General features: G+C 36.9%; 1 protein-coding gene across 1 annotated transcript in view; it reads left to right on the plus strand.

Annotated features, from left to right (window-relative positions):
* The first annotated feature begins 5,090 nt into the window (after positions 1-5,090).
* ATP6V1A (ATPase H+ transporting V1 subunit A) overlaps positions 5,091-17,126 on the plus strand; it is a 53,121-nt gene continuing 41,085 nt past the window's right edge. Inside the window, exon 1 of the mRNA XM_069760540.1 lies at positions 5,091-5,213. The gene's annotated coding sequence lies outside the window, so the exon portion shown is untranslated. The remainder of the gene's footprint in view (positions 5,214-17,126) is intronic.

Below are 17,126 nucleotides of genomic sequence, written 5' to 3' on the forward strand. Positions count from 1 at the left end.
GACTCCATGGGTATTTTTCAGAGAGAAGAAGAAGTGGGTGTTGCTGAGTGAAAATTGCATACTGACAATGTAGTCTCCAGTACATTGTAGCAACCAGTACGTTGTAGTCTCCAGTACATTGTAGCAACCAGTACGTTGTAGTCTCCAGTACATTGTAGCAACCAGTATGTTGTAGTCTCCAGTACATTGTAGTCACCAGTACGTTGTAGTCACCAGTACGTTGTAGTCTCCAGTACATTGTAGCAACCAGTATGTTGTAGTCACCAGTACGTTGTAGTCTCCAGTACATTGTAGTCTCCAGTACGTTGTAGTCACCAGTACGTTGTAGTCACCAGTACGTTGTAGTCACCAGTACGTTGCAGTCACCAGCACGTTGTAGTCTCCAGTACGTTGTAGTCACCAGTACGTTGTAGTCTCCAGTACGTTGTAGTCACCAGTATGTTGTAGTCACCAGTACGTTGTAGTCTCCAGTACATTGTAGCAACCAGTATGTTGTAGTCACCAGTACGTTGTAGTCTCCAGTACATTGTAGTCACCAGTACGTTGTAGTCTCCAGTACATTGTAGTCACCAGTACGTTGTAGTCACCAGTACATTGTAGTCACCAGTACGTTGTAGTCACCAGTACGTTGCAGTCACCAGCACGTTGTAGTCACCAGTATGTTGTAGTGACCAGTACATTGTAGTGACCAGTACATTGTAGTCACCAGTACGTTGTAGTGACCAGTACATTGTAGTCACCAGCACGTTGTAGTCACCAGTACGTTGTAGTGACCAGTACATTGTAGTGACCAGTAAGTTGTAGTCACCAGTACGTTGTAGTCACCAGTTCGTTGTAGTCTCCAGTACATTGTAGCAACCAGTATGTTGTAGTCACCAGTACGTTGTAGTCTCCAGTACATTGTAGCAACCAGTATGTTGTAGTCACCAGTACGTTGTAGTCTCCAGTACATTGTAGTCACCAGCACGTTGTAGTCACCAGTACGTTGTAGTGACCAGTACATTGTAGTGACCAGTAAGTTGTAGTCACCAGTACGTTGTAGTCACCAGTACGTTGTAGTCTCCAGTACATTGTAGCAACCAGTATGTTGTAGTCACCAGTACGTTGTAGTCTCCAGTACATTGTAGTCACCAGTACGTTGTAGTCTCCAGTACATTGTAGTCACCAGTACGTTGTAGTCACCAGTACATTGTAGTCACCAGTACGTTGTAGTCACCAGTACGTTGCAGTCACCAGCACGTTGTAGTCACCAGTATGTTGTAGTGACCAGTACATTGTAGTGACCAGTACATTGTAGTCACCAGTACGTTGTAGTGACCAGTACATTGTAGTCACCAGCACGTTGTAGTCACCAGTACGTTGTAGTGACCAGTACATTGTAGTGACCAGTAAGTTGTAGTCACCAGTACGTTGTAGTCACCAGTTCGTTGTAGTGACCAGTACATTGTAGTAACCAGTACGTTGTAGTATCTAGTACGTTGTAGTATCCAGTACATTGTAGTGACCGGTACGTTGTAGTAACCAGTACATTGTAGTCACTAGTACGTTGTAGACACCAGTACGTTATAGTGACCAGCACGTTGTAGTCACCAGTATGTTGTAGTAACCAGTACATTGTAGTGACCAGTACGTTGTAGTCACCAGTAAGTTGTAGTGACCAACACGTTGTAGTCACCAGTAAGTTGTAGTGACCAGTACATTGTTCCCAGCCCGTGCTTCTGGAAGCATGCACTAGTAAGTTAGGCGGGGTCTCATCACTACAGAAATGCCAATCATGTGGGCGCTATATGTGGTTTAGGCACACTGGGGCTCAGAAGGGAAGGGGGCATTTGGATTTGGGAGCAGAGAGTTTGCTGAATTTGTTTTCGGGAACAAGGAGCCATTTAGCTTTTGTAGAGCCTATGTGCTACCAGTAACAAGGATGCCCTCTATATTTCAGGTAACAGATAATGGACCTGAGTGGGGACTTGCTTTTTTTGTGGATTGAGTTGAAGCTTTTGTTAAGAACATGTTACATAATGTTTTGGATCATGTGTATCCGGCGCTCTACGCTGAGCACTTTGGGGTCTAAATCTCTGAGTGACGTGATTCAGATAAAACACCCCAAGGGATCCATTCACTATAATGAGGCAGCAGAGTTACTCTGGACTCCATATGGCCTCTGTTCAGCATTGTCCTTCTTTTCAGAAGTGCACAAAACTGTGGCCGACCACACTTATATACACGCTTAATAAGAAGAAGACTGCTGGATCACAGGTCAGACGGCGTCCACAGTGCCTCCATCCGCCTCATTATAAGGAATCTTATGCTAGAGGTTCTGTCTGAATCACGTATTTCATAGATTTACATGGAAACCCGGGTGTAAGCGCTCAGTGCAGTGTGCAGGATAAATGTGCAGAATGAAAAAATCAACAGCAGGTGAAGAATTGGTTTTATTTATTTTGTACACTGTTCCTCCTGCGGTATAATCCAGGGAACGGAAAAAAGAAAATGGTAGTTTGCTTTTGTGTTGCCACTACTAAGGAAATGGGGTACCACTGGGGAAATCAGTAAAACATCTTTTATTTGTTTCCACATGCTTCGAGCTGGTCTAGCTCCGTCATCAGGCTGGTGTCCGCCCCTTCTGTGTGTCTTCATATAGCTCCTCCCCTTTTGTGTCTTCCTCTATCTCCTCCCTCCTCCTTTCACCTCCATAGAACTCTGCAAGCACCAACTGTCATCTCCTATATCTTTATATATTATGGACAAATTGTGAAAAAAAAAAACTCAAAATGTTAAAGAAAGCTTTTTTACATTTTATCATTAAAAAAAAAAGAAATTATACATTAAAGTTAACTTCTTGTGAACGTGTGCTGCACATATACATGACATGTGTTATGTGGGTGTACGGTGCAAGTGTAGGCACGGGGTTATGGCACGTGTGTGCAGCGTGAGAGTACGGCGTGAGTGTACTGGGCGGGTGTATGGTGCAAGTGTACTGTGCGAGTGTACGGCAAGGGTGTACAGCACAAGTGTACAGTGTGAGTGCACTGTGCAGGTGGACAGTGCAAGTGTACGGCGTGGGTGTACGGCACAGGTGTACAGCATGAGTGTATGGTGCAGGCGTATGGTGTGAGTGTACTGTGTGGGTGTACGGTGCAACTGTACTGTGCGAGTGTATGGCACGGGTGTACGATGCGGGTGTAGGGCACGAGTGTCGGGCGTGAGTGTACTGTTCGGGTGTACAGTGCAAGTGTATGTCACGGATGTACGGCACAGGTGTACAGCATGAGTGTATGGTGCAGGTGTACGGTGTGAGTGTACTGTGCGGGTGTACAGTGCAAGTGTATGTCACGGATGTACGGCACAGGTGTACAGCATGAGTGTATGGTGCAGGTGTACGGTGTGAGTGTACTGTGCGGGTGTACGGTGCAAGTGTACTGTGCGAGTGTATGGCACGGGTGTACAATGCAAGTGTACAATGCGGGTGTACGGCACGGGTGTCGGGCGTGAGTGTACTGTTCGGGTGTACAGTGCTAGCGTATGTCACGGACGTACGGCACAGGTGTACAGCATGAGTGTATGGTGTAGGTGTATGGTGTGAGTACTGTGCGAATGCACGGAGTGAATGTACGGCGCGGGTGTATGGCGTGAGTGTAAGGTGTGAGCGTCCAGTGCGAGAGTATGCTGCAGATGTACGGCGTGAGTGTACGATGCTAGAGTATGGCAAGGATGTACGGTACGAGAGAATGGCGTGGATGTACGGTGCTAGATTATGGTACGGAAGAAACGCGCGTAGGGGTGGTGGCTCCGCTGTCCGAGGTAAATATGCTGGAAATATCCTTGGTGTTCCCCCTTTAACCTTTATGATGTTTTTTTTGCTGGATGCTATTTACCAGCACAGTGATATTGTGTCCTATTATACAATGGACCTTCTGTGTGTTCTAAGGTTAATATAGGGTGCAAGTATGATTAGATTGCATAGCATTTGCCTTTGACCTGTGGCTCCTCTGTAGTTGTACCCATCATTGAATCCCACAGTAGTGTTATGGTAGTAGTAGTTCCATAGTAGTGTTATGGTATGTATTTTTTGTGATTATGCCTAATAAAAGTAATTATTTTTTATTATTTGATCCTGGTTGTGCAAATCTTTTCTATGTAGGGGCTCTTGTATATTGTTTGCATGGGACTTGCTTAATCGTAATTTCCTGTATGGGCACAGACACTATATGCAGGTTGACTGTGCATTGTCATCAGTTGGTTTACATCACGGCGTGAGTGTTCGGTGCGAGAGTACAGCATGGGTGTACAGCGCGGGTATAAAGTGTGGGCATACGGCGCGGGTGTACAGCGTGAAAGTACGGGTGTACGGCAATGTTGCTATCGATCTCTGACAGCATTTTTTTGTGGAGAGAGCGTGCTGTGGGACCGTTCCTTCGCTCAGGCCCCTCCAGCGACACGGTTGCCATGGTAGCCGGGGATCTACTGAAAGCCTCCATCTTGGTACACAACGGTGGGCTTCATCAGAGACCAGCGTTTCCTCCATTTCCGTACAGAGATACTTCTCTATCGCAGTAAGAAGATCGGCCGCAGGGTTCTGGGCCCTGAAAACAGTAAAAATAAAAAAAATAGTGAACCATTAAGGGGGAAGGGGCAGAATGGGAGCCGTTGCCCATAGCAACCACAGCTCTGAGGGGGGCGGCTATTAGGGGCATCAGAAATGTCTGGACTATAAGGTTTGTTTAGGGCATCAGTGATTTTTATTAAATTGAAGAAACCTGTTCTGATTAGTTTGACTGTAATGATCATTATACAGTGAGGACAGCTGAAGTCTGACATCAGGATGATGGCTGCAGACACAGGTCACTTGTAATAAGGATTTATTATGGTTTTACAATGTGTCTGCAAAAAAAATTATCATCTGTCTTTCATTTTTTGATAAACTGTCCAAAGAAAAACAAAAAGCCAGGATGGCAACCCTGGGGGGCTACTTCCGGTGTGTGCACCCAGTCAGAGCACATGTGTCTGTGACGTCACGCAGGACTGGCAGATGACCCTCATCCAAGATGGCGGACGCTGATTCTGGGCTTCCATCGCGATGTTACGTGAGGGAGGAGTGGTCAGCTGATCAATGACGGCCGGGAGCTGCCGCTGCTGCAGTACGAGGAGAGGAGCCGTCACTATTACTGCCGGCCGGGCCTGAGACACGGAGCAGCGGGACCGAGCAGCGGCAGGTGAGCGGCTGTGGGGTGAGGGCGGCGTCACCGGAGGGGTGTGCACCACTGCCCGAGAGGAGGAGGAGGAGGAGGGCGCCATCATTACCGGAGACTCCGCGCATCACCTGCCCCTCCCCCATACCGGCCATTATATTGTTATATTATTATTATTAGATCGCTCCTCCGTTATATTATTATTATTATTATTAGATCGCACCGTCTGTTATATTATTATTATTAGATCGCACCGTCCATTATATTATTATTAGATCGCACCGTCCATTATATTATTATTAGATCGCACCGTCCATTATATTATTATTAGATCGCACCGTCCATTATTATTATTATTATTAGATCGCACCGTCCATTATATTATTATTAGATCGCACCGTCTGTTATATTATTATTATTAGATCGCACCGTCCATTATATTATTATTAGATCGCACCGTCCATTATTATTATTATTATTATTAGATCGCACCGTCCGTTATATTATTATTATTAGATCGCACCGTCCGTTATATTATTATTAGATCGCACCGTCCATTATATTATTATTAGATCGCACCGTCTGTTATATTATTATTATTAGATCGCACCGTCCATTATATTATTATTAGATCGCACCGTCTGTTATATTATTATTATTAGATCGCACCGTCCATTATATTATTATTAGATCGCACCGTCCATTATTATTATTATTATTATTAGATCGCACCGTCCGTTATATTATTATTATTAGATCGCACCGTCCGTTATATTATTATTATTATTAGATCGCACCGTCCGTTATATTATTATTATTAGATCGCTCCTCCGTTATATTATTATTAGATCGCACCGTCCATTATATTATTATTAGATCGCTCCTCCGTTATATTATTATTATTATTATTATTAGATCGCACCGTCTGTTATATTATTATTATTATTAGATCGCACCGTCCATTATTATTATTATTATTAGATCGCACCGTCCGTTATATTCTCATTATTAGATCGCACCGTCCGTTATATTATTATTATTAGATCGCACCGTCCGTTATATTATTATTATTAGATCGCACCGTCCGTTATATTCTCATTATTAGATCGCACCGTCCGTTATATTATTATTATTAGATCGCACCGTCCGTTATATTATTATTATTAGATCGCACCGTCCGTTACATTATTATTATTAGATCGCACCGTCCGTTATTATTTTTATTATTAGATCGCACCGTCCCTTATATTATCATTATTAGATCGCACCGTCCGTTATATTATTATTATTAGATCGCACCGTCTGTTATATTATTATTATTAGATCGCACCGTCCGTTATATTATCATTATTAGATCGCACCGTCCGTTATATTATCATTATTAGATCGCACCGTCCGTTACATTATTATTATTAGATCGCACCGTCCATTATTATTTTTATTATTAGATCGCACCGTCCCTTATATTATCATTATTAGATCGCACCGTCCGTTATATTATTATTATTAGATCGCACCGTCTGTTATATTATCATTATTAGATCGCACCGTCCGTTATATTATCATTATTAGATCGCACCGTCCGTTATATTATCATTATTAGATCGCACCGTCCGTTATATTATCATTATTAGATCGCACCGTCCGTTATATTATTATTATTAGATCGCACCGTCCGTTATATTATTATTATTAGATCGCACCGTCCGTTATATTATTATTATTAGATCGCACCGTCCGTTATATTATTATTATTAGATCGCACCGTCCGTTATATTCTCATTATTAGATCGCACCGTCCGTTATATTATTATTATTAGATCGCACCGTCCGTTATATTATTATTATTAGATCGCACCGTCCGTTATATTATCATTATTAGATCGCACCGTCCGTTATATTATTATTATTAGATCGCACCGTCTGTTATATTATTATTATTAGATCGCACCGTCCCTTATATTATCATTATTAGATCGCACCGTCCGTTATATTATTATTATTAGATCGCACCGTCTGTTATATTATTATTATTAGATCGCACCGTCCGTTATATTATCATTATTAGATCGCACCGTCCGTTATATTATCATTATTAGATCGCACCGTCCGTTATATTATCATTATTAGATCGCACCGTCCGTTATATTATTATTATTAGATCGCACCGTCCGTTATATTATTATTATTAGATCGCACCGTCCGTTATATTATTATTATTAGATCGCACCGTCCGTTATATTATTATTATTAGATCGCACCGTCCGTTATATTATTATTATTAGATCGCACCGTCCGTTATATTATTATTATTAGATCGCACCGTCCGTTATATTATTATTATTAGATCGCACCGTCCGTTATATTATTATTATTAGATCGCACCGTCCGTTATATTATTATTATTAGATCGCACCGTCCGTTATATTATTATTATTAGATCGCACCGTCCGTTATATTATTATTATTAGATCGCACCGTCCGTTATATTATTATTATTAGATCGCACCGTCCGTTATATTATTATTATTAGATCGCACCGTCCGTTATATTATTATTATTAGATCGCACCGTCCGTTATATTATTATTATTAGATCGCACCGTCCGTTATATTATTATTATTAGATCGCACCGTCCGTTATATTATTATTATTAGATCGCACCGTCCGTTATATTATTATTATTCGATCGCACCGTCCGTTATATTATTATTAGATCGCACCGTCCGTTATATTATCATTAGATCGCACCGTCCGTTATATTATTATTATTAGATCGCACCGTCCGTTATATTAATATTAGATCGCACCGTCCGTTATATTATCGTTATTAGATCGCACTGTCCATTATATTATTATTATTATTATTAGATCGCACCGTCCATTATTATTATTATTATTAGATCGCACCGTCCGTTATATTATTATTATTATTATTAGATCGCACCGTCCGTTATATTATCGTTATTAGATCGCACTGTCCGTTATATTATTATTATTATTATTATATCGCACCGTCCGTTAGGTAACGTTCACACTAGCGTTATGCGCCCCTATACTTAACATGGGGGACGCATGCGTTTTTGTTTGTTGCGTTGTGCGACGCATGCGTCTTTTTTGCCGCAAGCGTCGGACCAAGAAAACGCAACAAGTTGCATTTTTCTTGCGTCTGATTTTCGGCAAAAAACGACGCATGCGTCGCAAAACGCAGCGTTTTTGCGTGCGTTTTGCTGCATTTTTGCGTGCGTTGTGCGTTGCGTCGCCGACGCAGCGGCGCACAACGCTAGTGTGAACGTAGCCTTATATTATCGTTATTATTATTATATCGCACCGTCCGTTATATTATCGTTATTAGATCGCACCGTCCGTTATATTATTATTATTAGATCGCACCGTCCGTTATATTATTATTAGATCGCACCGTCCGTTATATTATTATTATTATTATTATATCGCACCGTCCGTTATATTATCGTTATTAGATCGCACCGTCCGTTATATTATCATGATTAGATCGCACCGTCCGTTATATTATTATTATTATATTGCACCGTCCGTTATATTATCGTTATTAGATCGCACCGTCCGTTATATTATTATTATTAGATCGCACCGTCCGTTATATTATTATTATTAGATCGCACCGTCCATTATATTATCATTATTAGATCGCACCGTCCGTTATATTATTATTATTAGATCGCACCGTCCATTATATTATCATTATTAGATCGCACCGTCCGTTATATTATTATTATTATTGTTATTATTAGATCGCACCGTCCGTTATATTATTATTATTAGATCGCACTGTCCGTTATATTATTATTATTAGATCGCACCGTCCGTTATTATTATTAGATCGCACCGTCCGTTATATTATTATTATTAGATCGCACCGTCCGTTATTATTATTAGATCGCACCGTCCGTTATTATTAGATCGCACCGTCCGTTATTATTATTAGATCGCACAGTCCGTTATTATTATTAGATCGCACCGTCCGTTATTATTATTAGATCGCACCGTCCGTTATTATTATTAGATCGCACCATCCGTTATTATTATTAGATCGCACCGTCCGTTATTATTATTAGATCGCACCGTCCGTTATATTATTATCATTATTATATCGCACCGTCCGTTATATTATCATTATTAGATCGCACCGTCCGTTATATTATCATTATTACATCGCACCGTCCGTTATATTATCATTATTAGATCACACCGTCCGTTATATTATTATTATTAGATCGCAACGTCCGTTATATTATTATTATTAAATCGCACTGTCCGTTATATTATTATTATTAGATCGCACCGTCCGTTATATTATTATTATTAGATCGCACCGTCCGTTATATTATTATTATTAGATCGCACCGTCCATTATATTATCATTATTAGATCGCACCGTCCGTTATATTATTATTATTAGATCGCAACGTCCGTTATATTATTATTATTAGATCGCACTGTCTGTTATATTATTATTATTAGATCGCATCGTCCGTTATATTATTATTATTAGATCGCACCGTCCGTTATATTATTATTAGATCGCACCGTCTGTTATATTATTATTATTATTTATTATTATTATTATTATTATTATTATTAATAATAGATCGCACCATCCGTTATTATTAGATGGCACCGTCCGTTATATTATTATTATTATTAGATCGCAACGTCCGTTATATTATTATTATTAGATCGCACCGTCCGTTATATTATTATTATTAGATCGCACCGTCCGTTACATTATTATTATTAGATCGCACCGTCCGTTATATTATTATTATTATTAGATCGCACCGTCCGTTATATTATTATTATTAGATCGCACCGTCCGTTATAGTATTATTATTATTATTAGATCGCACCGTCCATTATATTATTATTATTATTAGATCGCACCGTCCGTTACATTATTATTATTAGATCGCACCGTCCGTTACATTATTATTATTAGATCGCACCGTCCGTTATATTATTATTATTATTAGATCGCACCGTCCATTATATTATTATTATTATTATTAGATCGCACCGTCCATTATATTATTATTATTATTATTATTAGATCGCACCGTCCGTTATATTATTATTATTAGATCGCACCGTCCGTTATATTATTATTATTAGATCGCACCATCCGTTATATTATTATTATTAGATCGCACCGTCCATTATATTATTATTATTATTATTAGATCGCACCGTCCATTATATTATTATTATTATTATTATTAGATCGCACCGTCCGTTATATTATTATTATTAGATCGCACCGTCCGTTATATTATTATTATTAGATCGCACCGTCCGTTATATTATTATTATTAGATCGCACCGTCCATTATATTATTATTATTATTATTAATAGATCGCACCATCCGTTATTATTAGATCGCACCGTCCGTTATATTATTATTATTATTAGATCGCACCGTCCGTTATATTATTATTAGATCGCACCGTCCGTTATATTATTATTAGATCGCACCGTCCGTTATATTATTATTATTAGATCGCACCGTCCGTTATATTATTATTAGATCGCACCGTCCGTTATATTATTATTAGATCGCACCGTCCGTTATATTATCATTAGATCGCACCGTCCGTTATATTATTATTATTAGATCGCACCGTCCGTTATATTAATATTAGATCGCACCGTCCGTTATATTATCGTTATTAGATCGCACTGTCCGTTATATTATTATTATTATTAGATCGCACTGTCCGTTATTATTATTATTATTAGATCGCAATGTCCGTTATATTATTATTAGATCGCACCGTCCGTTATATTATTATTATTATTATTAGATCGCACCGTCCGTTATATTATCGTTATTAGATCGCACCGTCCGTTATATTATTATTAGATCGCACCGTCCGTTATATTATTATTATTAGATCGCACCGTCCGTTATATTATCATTATTAGATCGCACCGTCCGTTATATTATCATTAGATCGCACCGTCCGTTATATTATTATTATTAGATCGCACCGTCCGTTATATTATTATTAGATCGCACCGTCCGTTATATTATCGTTATTAGATCGCACCGTCCGTTATATTATTATTATTATTAGATCGCACCGTCTGTTATATTATCATTATTAGATCGCACCGTCCGTTATATTATCATTAGATCGCACCGTCCGTTATATTATTATTAGATCGCACCGTCCGTTATATTATCGTTATTAGATCGCACCGTCCGTTATATTATCGTTATTAGATCGCACCGTCCGTTATATTATTATTATTAGATCGCACCGTCCGTTATATTATTATTAGATCGCACCGTCCGTTATATTATTATTAGATCGCACCGTCCGTTATATTATCGTTATTAGATCGCACCGTCCGTTATATTATTATTAGATCGCACCGTCCGTTATATTAATATTAGATCGCACCGTCCGTTATATTATCGTTATTAGATCGCACCGTCCGTTATATTATCGTTATTAGATCGCACCGTCCGTTATATTATTATTAGATCGCACCGTCCGTTATATTATCATTAGATCGCACCGTCCGTTATATTATTATTATTAGATCGCACCGTCCGTTATATTAATATTAGATCGCACCGTCCGTTATATTATCGTTATTAGATCGCACTGTCCGTTATATTATTATTATTATTATTATTAGATCGCACCGTCCGTTATTATTATTATTATTATTAGATCGCAATGTCCGTTATATTATTATTATTATTATTAGATCGCACCGTCCGTTATATTATTATTATTATTATTAGATCGCACCGTCCGTTATATTATCGTTATTAGATCGCACTGTCCGTTATATTATTATTATTATTATATCGCACCGTCCGTTAGGTAACGTTCACACTAGCGTTATGCTAGTGTGCGTCGGGCAACGCAGCGGCGACGCACGCGTCATGCGCCCCTATACTTAACATGGGGGACGCATGCGTTTTTGTTTGTTGCGTTGTGCGACGCATGCGTCTTTTTTGCCGCAAGCGTCGGACCAAGAAAACGCAACAAGTTGCATTTTTCTTGCGTCTGATTTTCGGCAAAAAACGACGCATGCGTCGCAAAACGCAGCGTTTTTGCGTGCGTTTTGCTGCATTTTTGCGTGCGTTGTGCGTTGCGTCGCCGACGCAGCGGCGCACAACGCTAGTGTGAACGTAGCCTTATATTATCGTTATTATTATTATATCGCACCGTCCGTTATATTATCGTTATTAGATCGCACCGTCCGTTATATTATTATTATTAGATCGCACCGTCCGTTATATTATTATTAGATCGCACCGTCCGTTATATTATTATTATTAGATCGCACCGTCCGTTATATTATCGTTATTAGATCGCACCGTCCGTTATATTATCATGATTAGATCGCACCGTCCGTTATATTATTATTATTATATTGCACCGTCCGTTATATTATCGTTATTAGATCGCACCGTCCGTTATATTATTATTATTAGATCGCACCGTCCGTTATATTATTATTATTAGATCGCACCGTCCATTATATTATCATTATTAGATCGCACTGTCCGTTATATTATTATTATTAGATCGCACCGTCCATTATATTATCATTATTAGATCGCACCGTCCGTTATATTATTATTATTATTAGATCGCACCGTCCATTATATTATCATTATTAGATCGCACCGTCCGTATTATTATTATTATTAGATCGCACCGTCTGTTATATTATTATTATTAGATCGCACTGTCCGTTATATTATTATTATTAGATCGCACCGTCCGTTATATTATTATTATTAGATCGCACCGTCCGTTATATTATTATTATTAGATCGCACAGTCCGTTATTATTATTAGATCGCACCGTCCGTTATATTATTATTATTATTAGATCGCACCGTCCGTTATATTATTATTATTAGATCGCACCGTCCATTATATTATCATTATTAGATCGCACCGTCCGTTATATCATTATTATTAGATCGCAACGTCCGTTATATTATTATTATTAGATCGCACCGTCCATTATATTATCATTATTAGATCGCACCGTCCGTTATATTATTTTTATTAGATCGCACCGTCCGTTATATTATTATTATTAGATCGCACCGTCCGTTATATTATTATTATTAGATCGCACCGTCCGTTATATTATTATTATTATTATTAATAGATCGCACCATCCGTTATTATTAGATCGCACCGTCCGTTATATTATTATTATTATTAGATCGCAACGTCCGTTATATTATTATTATTATTATTATTAGATCGCAACGTCCGTTATATTATTATTATTATTATTATTATTAGATCGCACCGTCCGTTATATTATTATCATTATTATTATTATTATTAGATCGCACCGTCCGTTATATTATTATTATTATTAGATCGCACCGTCCATTTTATTATTATTATTATTATTAGATCGCACCGTCCGTTATATTATTATTATTAGATCGCACCGTCCGTTATATTATTATTATTATTATTAATAGATCGCACCATCCGTTATTATTAGATCGCACCGTCCGTTATATTATTATTATTATTAGATCGCAACGTCCGTTATATTATTATTATTATTATTATTATTAGATCGCACCGTCCGTTATATTATTATCATTATTATTATTATTATTAGATCGCACCGTCCGTTATATTATTATTATTATTAGATCGCACCGTCCATTTTATTATTATTATTATTATTATTAGATCGCACCGTCCGTTACATTATTATTATTATTAGATCGCACCGTCCGTTACATTATTATTATTATTATTAGATCGCACCGTCCATTATATTATTATTATTATTATTAGATCGCACCGTCCATTATATTATTATTATTAGATCGCACTGTCCATTATATTATTATTATTAGATCGCACCGTCCATTATATTATTATTATTATTAGATCGCACCGTCCGTTACATTATTATTATTAGATCGCACCGTCCATTATATTATTATTATTATTAGATCGCACCGTCCGTTACATTATTATTATTAGATCGCACCGTCCGTTATATTATTAATATTATTAGATCGCACCGTCCGTTATATTATTATTATTAGATCGCACCGTCCGTTATAGTATTATTATTATTATTAGATCGCACCGTCCATTATATTATTATTATTATTAGATCGCACCGTCCGTTATATTATTATTATTAGATCGCACCGTCCGTTATATTATTATTATTAGATCGCACCGTCCGTTACATTATTATTATTAGATCGCACCGTCCGTTACATTATTATTATTAGATCGCACCGTCCGTTATATTATTATTATTATTATTAGATCGCACCGTCCATTATATTATTATTATTATTATTAGATCGCACCGTCCATTATATTATTATTATTAGATCGCACCGTCCGTTATATTATTATTATTAGATCGCACCGTCCGTTATATTATTATTATTAGATCGCACCGTCCATTATATTATTATTATTATTATTATTATTAGATCGCACCGTCCATTATATTATTATTATTATTATTATTAGATCGCACCGTCCGTTATATTATTATTATTAGATCGCACCGTCCGTTATATTATTATTATTAGATCGCACCGTCCGTTATATTATTATTATTAGATCGCACCGTCCATTATATTATTATTATTATTATTATTAATAGATCGCACCATCCGTTATTATTAGATCGCACCGTCCGTTATATTATTATTATTATTAGATCGCAACGTCCGTTATATTATTAATATTAGATCGCACCGTCCGTTATATTATCATTATTATTATTATTAGATCGCACCGTCCGTTATATTATTATTATTATTAGATCGCACCGTCCATTATATTATTATTATTATTATTATTAGATCGCACCGTCCATTATATTATTATTATTATTATTATTAGATCGCACCGTCCATTATATTATTATTATTATTAGATCGCACCGTCCGTTATATTATTATTATTAGATCGCACCGTCCGTTATATTATTATTATTAGATCGCACCGTCCATTATATTATTATTATTATTAGAGCGCACCGTCCGTTACATTATTATTATTAGATCGCACCGTCCGTTACATTATTATTATTAGATCGCACCGTCCATTATATTATTATTATTATTATTATTAGATCGCACCGTCCATTATATTATTATTATTATTAGATCGCACCGTCCGTTATATTATTTTTATTAGATCGCACCGTCCGTTATATTATTATTATTAGATCGCACCGTCCGTTATATTATTATTATTAGATCGCACCGTCCGTTATATTATTATTATTAGATCGCACCGTCCGTTATATTATTATTATTATTATTATTATTAATAGATCGCACCGTCCGTTATATTATTATTATTATTAGATCGCAACGTCCGTTATATTATTATTATTATTATTATTAGATCGCAACGTCCGTTATATTATTATTATTATTATTATTATTATTATTATTATTAGATCGCACCGTCCGTTATATTATTATTATTATTAGATCGCACCGTCCATTTTATTATTATTATTATTATTAGATCGCACCGTCCGTTATATTATTATTATTATTAGATCGCACCGTCCATTATATTATTATTATTATTAGATCGCACCGTCCGTTACATTATTATTATTATTAGATCGCACCGTCCGTTATATTATCGTTATTAGATCGCACCGTCCGTTATATTATTATTATTAGATCGCAACGTCCATTATATTATCATTATTAGATCGCACCGTCCGTTATATTATTATTATTAGATCGCAACGTCCGTTATATTATTATTATTAGATCGCACTGTCTGTTATATTATTATTATTAGATCGCACCGTCCGTTATATTATTATTAGATCGCACCGTCCGTTATATTATTATTATTATTATTATATCGCACCGTCCGTTATATTATCGTTATTAGATCGCACCGTCCGTTATATTATCATGATTAGATCGCACCGTCCGTTATATTATTATTATTATATTGCACCGTCCGTTATATTATCGTTATTAGATCGCACCGTCCGTTATATTATTATTATTAGATCGCACCGTCCGTTATATTATTATTATTAGATCGCACCGTCCATTATATTATCATTATTAGATCGCACCGTCCGTTATATTATTATTATTAGATCGCACCGTCCATTATATTATCATTATTAGATCGCACCGTCCGTTATATTATTATTATTATTGTTATTATTAGATCGCACCGTCCGTTATATTATTATTATTAGATCGCACTGTCCGTTATATTATTATTATTAGATCGCACCGTCCGTTATTATTATTAGATCGCACCGTCCGTTATATTATTATTATTAGATCGCACCGTCCGTTATTATTATTAGATCGCACCGTCCGTTATATTATTATTATTAGATCGCACCGTCCGTTATTATTAGATCGCACCGTCCGTTATTATTATTAGATCGCACAGTCCGTTATTATTATTAGATCGCACCGTCCGTTATTATTATTAGATCGCACCGTCCGTTATTATTATTAGATCGCACCATCCGTTATTATTATTAGATCGCACCGTCCGTTATTATTATTAGATCGCACCGTCCGTTATATTATTATCATTATTATATCGCACCGTCCGTTATATTATCATTATTAGATCGCACCGTCCGTTATATTATCATTATTACATCGCACCGTCCGTTATATTATCATTATTAGATCACACCGTCCGTTATATTATTATTATTAGATCGCAACGTCCGTTATATTATTATTATTAAATCGCACTGTCCGTTATATTATTATTATTAGATCGCACCGTCCGTTATATTATTATTATTAGATCGCACCGTCCGTTATATTATTATTATTAGATCGCACCGTCCATTATATTATCATTATTAGATCGCACCGTCCGTTATATTATTATTATTAGATCGCA

The sequence above is a fragment of the Ranitomeya imitator genome, chromosome 3 (genome assembly GCF_032444005.1).
Source record: "Ranitomeya imitator isolate aRanImi1 chromosome 3, aRanImi1.pri, whole genome shotgun sequence".
Lineage (NCBI taxonomy): Eukaryota > Metazoa > Chordata > Amphibia > Anura > Dendrobatidae > Ranitomeya > Ranitomeya imitator.